Source organism: Monodelphis domestica, chromosome 3, assembly GCF_027887165.1.
Source record: "Monodelphis domestica isolate mMonDom1 chromosome 3, mMonDom1.pri, whole genome shotgun sequence".
NCBI classification, from domain to species: Eukaryota; Metazoa; Chordata; class Mammalia; order Didelphimorphia; family Didelphidae; genus Monodelphis; species Monodelphis domestica.
The window spans coordinates 446,593,006-446,600,731 of NC_077229.1; the positions used below are offsets into that span (position 1 = coordinate 446,593,006).

Genomic DNA, 7,726 nt, shown 5'->3' on the forward strand with positions numbered 1-7,726 from the left:
CATTCTTTAACACCAAATATCATAACTAGGTAATTATCTCTATTGGTATGAAAAATCATAAGTCACAAAACCAAACAAAACTTACCTTTATGATTCGTATTATAACTTCATATACTTTCTTTCACGCCTCCCAGTGAGGTACAAGGAGTATTATATCAATTTTGTTGATGACACAGGATGAACAAAATGGCTTACCCCAGGACACAAACTAGCCAGTGGCAGGAGAAAGCAATGAGTTAGCCTCACAACTCAATTCTTTGACTATTATAATACTACAATGTGTGTGTGTGTGTGTTTTAAGCAAAAAAGAAAAGAAAAAACTCCACCCTCTCCTTTCCCCTTAAAGCATATTTGAAAGTAGATTGGAGACCATGATTTAGTTATCTATTCTACTGGAGGTCATAGATCTTAGATTTAAAGCTGGAAGGCAATTTAGAGGTCATCTTGTCCAACCTCTCACTTAATTTTATAGGTGAGAAGAACTTAAGCCCTAGGGGGTTAAACTACTTGCTGAAGGTCACACAGGTAATATGTGGCAGAGCTGGGATTTGAATCCCATTTCTCTGAATCCAAAACCTGTGCTTTTCCCAGGGTTTAATATGTCTAAATGACTTCCCTGACCCAAGTCCTGATCATTAGCACTTGGCCAGGAAGCATGAACATCTTGGTCCCTGGTCCCTATCCTTCTTGAAACTTACTAGTTATATGCAACTAAGACTTGTTTCCCCTTCTATAAAATGAGAAGAATCTTTAGAGAGTTACGTCATTGCATAGGAAAATCAATAACTTGAGAGAGAGAAAGAGAGAGAGAGAGAGAGAATGAGTGCACCAAGTGCCAGATCAGAAAGACTTAAATTCCTGTATCACTTCTTGACACAAACTAGCTGTGGGACCCTGGGCAAATTATGGGATTTAACAGTGCCCCAGGCAACTCTTTAAGACTATAAATTGCAGAACAGATGCTAATCTTTACCATTAGAGGAATTTAAAAAATATGAACTTCCCTGTGCCAATTGATATCATAGATCTAGTTTATACCTTCTTTTCTTGCTCCTTTTAAAAGGCTAAAACCTCACCCACTTAAAACATATTGTGTAAAAAAAAAAAAACCTTCAAACTTCCTAAGGGGGAAATAGTGCACAGGCACCTCTAATACCAAGGAATGAAGTCATACACATTTTCCCTAGAGCTAGGGATATGCCATCATGGAGAAGTTGAGGGAGAGGGGAAGGGGAAAGGAGATAAAAGTCAGTGCCTGAATCTGTGGTTTGTACAATTTAGGTCTTATTTTAGGGTTTAGTTAAAATAGCTAGCACTTAAATGCCCTTTTAATTGCCTTATCATTTTATAGTGAGCTTCTCATCCCATATAGGGCTCACGCCTTTTGGCACATTTCCTACCAAGATTTGTCTCCCGTTCTTTCTTAGGCTGTTCTCTCCCTATAGGGAGTTAAGTTCTACAGCTGATGCACAAAGGAAAAGAAGCAAGGTGAGAAATATTTCAGTGTTGGAAACATGACAAAGCAGCGACGTTGTGTTTAGTTGTATGCCTTGGAATAGTTCAGCAATCACATGTAGCAACACAGAGGCAACACGTCCACTTCAGAGTGACACATCCAGTTTCACCAGCTTGAGTGTGATGCAATATATTTAACCAATGAGAGGGGGCCTGTTAAGGACACATCACTAAGATTCCCTGAACTTGAAAACCTCTCCTACAGAACTTTCTGGGAAGTTACTCTCCCACCTTCTCCCAGGGGTTACTCTTGGCTCAGCCCTCATTCCTGCCAATTTTTGCTTCCTTGTCTTCTATATACTTTAACTTGTTGCCTAACTCCAAAATGCAAGCACATACCGCAGCTGCTCATCCTAAGCACTAGTATCTTTAAAGCGAATCATACAGGTACATTTAAGTCATTAAGTACTTTGTACAAATTATGGGAGTGGAGCTTAGCCCTAAGGCCCTTTCTCTGTCATACCAGCTTTAATTTTGATCCCAGAAGTCTCTTGGTGATCTTTTCCATCTCGTTTGTTAAAAGGTTTTCTATTAGAAAGGAATAACATCATGAAAAGTAATAAAACAAAGGAGATGTGTCTGGGGGAGGGGAGAGTTGGATAAGGGAAGGGAGATTCTAGTTCTTGCCAAAAATGTCACTCTCATTTTAGGTCAGGAAGTGATTTGTTCGGACTCCCTCTGACTCTGGAGTCACAGGCTTCCTTCAAGGCTCAGAAAGGGATGCATGAAAAGGAGCTATCTTTGGCTATGTGCCCTGCTGTGTAGGCAACCCGTAACTTCACAGATGGCTAGCCTAGTCATTCCAATTAATATGGGTGGTCCCCTCCTTTCCTTATCCTTTCCATCCAATGCAGGTTTTTGGAGAAAGGCTTTCCCCCTCCCCCTGTCCTGTACACAGTTATGAAGGTGGGGTGTAGGGGAGAAGAGTAGCTTACCAAAATGCAAGTAGAAGAGGTCACTTAGACCATGGAGAGTCCTTTGAACCACAAGCAGAGAAATTTGTCTGGGGGAAAGACAAATTTGCTTGCCTAGTTTATTTTGGAATGTTTGAATGCTTGTCATTATTCATTAATATGTGACGCCTAATCATGAAGCCTCAATAAAATGAGTATTCTGCCAAGAATGCCTTTTATTTGCTTGCATAATATTGTGTGTATGTGTGTGTGTGTGTGTGTGTGTGTGTGCTGGTTTCCTACTGCATTCATATTCTAGTGAGTTTGTCTCTATTATACTCCCTTTCCTATTTCCCAGAACTAACTTGTGATTATTACTTCATTAAGATGTGTCCATTAAGATGCAGGAGACTGCACGATGTATTTGAAAGAGCAATGAATTCAGTTAGATGACATTGGTTCAGTTCTCAGCTCTGCCATGATCTAGGTGCCTACTTTTGGACAAGTCATCTTCTCTGGATCCTAGCTTCTTCATATTTAAAAAAGGGGGTTCATAGAATCATAGATATAGAGCTGGAAGGGACTCTTAGGCTGTAGGGGTCATCTAATCCAATCCCCTTGCTTTATAGAGAAGAAAACCAAAACCCATTGAGATTGTAACTTCCATAAAATCACAAAGATAGTATGTGGCTGAGCTTTGATTTGAATATACATCCTTTCACTCTCAATCTAGCATTCTAAAATTTCTTCCAGTTCTAAAAAATCTAGGATTCTATAAACCCAATGGCCATTCTGCCACCTTGGAATCAAAAAAGGCATCTCCCCCCCCTCCCCAAGCCACACTTAATAGATCCACTAGTTAAAAACAAACAGCAGACTTATCCAAAGTATACTCATCCTCCTATCATTGCTAATTTAGGTTTCTCATTGACTCTTGCCATCTCTGGAATTGCAATGGCATCAATTAAATATTTGTATTATACTGCAGAGTTAAAGAGCACTTTAAAATACCACATTCTGTAACTCAGGTGTTTCATATGGCCATTCTGCTTATGCTTACTCAGAAGGACAAACAACTACATGTTTCTGCAGTAACCAGCTCAGTTTTCCAAGTCAGTCAGGCCCCAAGTCTCTCCAGATGGTTATCTTTGTTCTAAAGACCAGAAGGGCAATGTCCAACCACTGGCGAGTTTTCAGTGTCCCAGGAATGAGCGTTTTCCTCCAAATGGTTGAATTTTTAAACTTTTTAGTTTTGCCACAAAACAGGAACACAGTAAGAAAAGTCTGAAAGACTGAGATTTAGAGTAGAGGAGGTTATAGCCACAAGCCAAACCCATGAAGGATAGGCAGTTTAGTAGTGTTAAATTTGTTTACCAACATCAAGTGACAGGAATAAAAAAAAGTCACTGCCTTGTGAAGAGGCCCACATCTCACCAAAACACATTGCTAGCCAGATTCCAAACTACCAAGCACGTGTTTTCCTGCCTTCTCTTGATCTCTAGGTAATAAACAGGGAGGAATGACTTAGCAGCCCAATAAATAACATTGCCAGCTAGCCAGTCAGCAGAACCCAGAAATCACCAGCATCCCTTTTAGACCAATGAATTGTCCCCAAAGCCACCTAGCATGTAAAGGAATGGGATGATACAAGTCACTGAATCATAAATTTGGAAGTCATCTAGTCCAATTCCCTCATTATACATTCCAGGAAAATGGAGGACCAAGGACATTTAGTGAGTCAGCCAAGGTCATACAGGTAAAGGACAGAGCCAAAGATTAATAAAGGAGATGGAAGAAATCAACCACAGAAGTTTAGATTTTTTTTTTCATCTTAAGCTAGGTTTTGAGTCCAGCAATCATTTTAGAACATCAAAGTCTATTCTTCACTAGTATTTTAAGTAAGTCATTTAACTTGCATTGTAACACTTCCACCCCACCCCATATCTGTAAGATATGAGGTGTTAACTGTGCCTAACTGCTCTAGAAAATTAGATTAGATGGGTGGGGAGGGGGGGTACTTACTTACATCTGCACATGCATACACACCCCTCACACATACTTGAAATTAAGGCAATTAATGAGAGGTTTGGAAAAATTATCTGCAACTTCAGAGAAAAGATGTCAAATATAACTTGGAATAAAGATGGGGGAATTAATAGGGGATGTCAACAAAGAATATCTATCATAAAAGGGATGGGATTAAATTGCATAGTAATCTTTTCATCCTGCCTGCTCAGAAGAGGATTGACTAGCCTGTTTTGTTTTATTAATCTTGACTGTTGATGTTGTTTTCTCCCCAAATTCCCTCTCCCCTGTCCTTTTCCAAAAAGGATTAAGGAAGAAGCTGCAAAGATCTCCTGTATTTTCAAGCTCCATAAAATCTCATCACATTGTTATTGAAACTCATCGCAGAAATAGTGACAGGGCCCAGAACAAATAAATGTGGAGTCAGGACAAGGCTTCTGTTGTAAGATGCTTGTCTTAGATCCCAAGTGTCAGCAATCTGTCTGGTGGTTTCTATATGTTCCCCTCCCTGTCTCTCCATTTTAAAAGAGGAAGAAGAAAAAAAAAAACAACCTGGCACATGTTCTTTCCAATGTGGGCAAAAAAGCGTAAGTTGGAGAAACTATAAAAAAAGCATTCTATGTGTCATTTAGTCTAAGAAAAGCTTCTTAAAACAGTTAATCCAATACTCTGGGGGGATGTTTTTCTCCAGCATTTTTCAGGTTCTGTCCTGGCTATTCTTGGTTGTTCCCTTCCCCCACAGCAGCAGGGGCCAAGAAACCCCATTAGGAGATTTCTCTGGCAATATTGATATTTTAAAATTTATAACTAAGCCCCTTTTCCCACCCAGTCACTCTTTGCCTTGCCCTTCTGCCAAATTCAAGTTATTCATTGGGGTAGAGAGGCTAGTTTCTGGACCTCACTTTAATTTGGAAGGGTTGCCAGAATTTCCTCCCTCCAGCTGGGGGTTCAGTCATTAAAAAATAAATCTCAACAAAGTTCTGGACCCTAAATCGAAGGCAGAAAGCATGAGAAAGCCTGTGGGGATGTTAAAAAGAGACATCTACCGCCAAGGAACAGTGAAAACCGCTACGTTTATAGCTGGCCGCCGAGTTTTCTACCCCGTTCCATTTCCCGTCCTCCCTCCACTTGCCCTTTGCAGCCCAGAAAGCCCACCAGCCTCAGCGCCATCCCTCTTGGAGGCGGCGGCGGCAGTGAGGCTGCTTCAATCCTTCCAACAAGTCAGTCCAGTACCTTCGGCAGCTATTGTCTTAGGAACAGCCACAGCCAGAGAAAGCGAGACAAAGTTCAAGAATGTTCAGACCTCGCGCTTGTCACTCCAAGCGAGGCAGCCCCAGAGCAACACAAACCAGGTCCTCCCTCTTTGTTAGGGGGCTAGCAAAAACAAACACTTCAGGGAGCTAATTAGGCAGTCATCTATCCGAAGGGAGGAAAAACCACCACCAACAAACCGAGGCTTTCTAAAAGCAGCCGACCTCCGCCTTCCCCTACCCTGGAAAAAGCAGGCAGGGATTCGGTGTCAGTTTCCTTCCTTCCCTCCCTCTCGGCACAGCCTAGTTTAAGCCCGAGCTCCGAAGGTAAGTTCATTCACCACCAGCCCTGTCTCAATGCCAGGCTTCAGGACCGCCTGCTCCCACCGCACGTCGTCAGTCTTCTTGCTCAGCTCGCTGCCCACAGCCTGCGCTTCCAAGTGGGCCAGAAAAACGGAGCCCAAGCCCAGCTCTGGACCTCCAAGAAGTGAAAGCGGAGAGAAAGGGTAAGAGGGAAAACCAGGGAAAAGAGGAAAAACTACTCACAAACTAGCTCCTTTCGGCTCCGAGCATGATTTCTTTTCCCCCTGATCCCCAAACCCTCCGCCGGGCAGACTAGCCGACCCCGCGGGCCGGTTAAATACTCAGTTGTACGCTAGACTCCCGAGCGGAGCTAGCCACTCACAGGGAGAGATGTGGTTCTAATCAGATGCTGGCAGCTGAGGACTCCCCAGGAATGCGCTGTGATGTTTTTGCTCCTCCAGCTTGGTTACTCCCCCTCAACGTGTCTGCTGAGTCTTCCAAACTTAACTGTTTATTAACTCCTGCCTAAGCCACCAGAGGATCTCCTTCCCTGCGGCGCTGGGACTCAGCTGGGGGCAGGGGAAATCCCATCAGAATAACTTTTGGTAGAGTGAGATTTTTATTTGGAGCTTAATGTAAAAAGGCCCCAGAGCAATATTTCATATGGGTGTAGGGAGTAGAGGAACGCTGACAATTTCAGTCACAAATTGTAGCCCTTCCTGCAGCTCGGGGCTCTGTGGCACAAACAGCTCCACCTTGGTGATCCAACAAAAGACTCTTGAATCCTGAGGTTCCAAGCTAGTGGAAGTGGGATCTCGCACCTATTGGAAACAATCAGAGCCTTTGAAAAAGCTCTACCCCATTCTATCTCATTTCTGAAGTGGATGAGCTTAAGGAGGGTGAGGATTTGGGTGAATTTGTAATATTATTTATGCAGTCGTGTTTATACAGAATCCATTCCATATGTGTGTTTGCACAAGCACAAAATAATATATATTCAGGCATAACAAAAACCTCCCTCCTCCCCTTATATGCTTACAAACAAATTTCCCTCCTATTGATAGCCTAAATATAACATGTGCACTGTATCAACAGTGATTTGGTGATTTATCGAGCTTTACTGTGTTTAATTTATGTGTATGTATGTATAATGTAAAATTACATGTATTAAAGGAAATCAAGGGGAACTCCTGATGAGTCCTCCTGTCCACTGGATGAAACATTGGCAAATGGATGGGGGGCCCATCAATTCTTTAAAGAGTTCTTCTGATCCTTCCTATTGCAGTACACACAGAAGTTGTTTGTTTAAGATTTTTGAAGCCTAGTAATCCTCTATGGAAAATAATCCTAGAGGAAGGATTACAGCAATATAGCTAAAAAAGATATTACTTGTGACTAAGATGGATTTATACTAGGAATGAAAAAAATGTTTCAACTTTAGGGAAATTGATATAGAAGTTGCTGTTTTGTTGTTATTTTGTCTTTTTTTTTCCATGGTGTCCAACTCTTTATGACCTTCTCCAGCTCATTTTGTAGATGAGAAACTGAGGCAAATAGGGTTAATTGATTTGTCCAGGATGGCACAGCTGGTAAATGTCTGAGGCCAGATTTGAACTTGGGAAGATGATTCCAAGCCTGGTATTCTATCCATATATAATATTTGAAAGCAACACACCAACCACATCATTAGAATTGTAGGGAAGAATGCCTTATGCAACAATAATAAATCACATTGCCTAG

The 7,726-nt window shown here is 41.7% G+C and overlaps 1 protein-coding gene across 4 annotated transcripts in view; it reads right to left on the bottom strand.

Moving 5' to 3' along the window:
* Nucleotides 1-6,724, bottom strand: part of DAB2 (DAB adaptor protein 2) — a 68,459-nt gene extending 61,735 nt beyond the window's left edge. Inside the window, exon 1 of one of the 4 annotated variants that reach the window (XM_007487417.3) lies at nt 6,230-6,724. The gene's annotated coding sequence lies outside the window, so the exon portion shown is untranslated. Of the gene's footprint in view, nt 1-85; nt 977-5,666; nt 5,757-6,229 lie in introns of those variants that run through there. The other 3 variants (XM_056824568.1, XM_007487418.3, XM_001372013.4) reach the window with 3 other exon arrangements.
* Nucleotides 6,725-7,726: the final 1,002 nt, after the last annotated feature.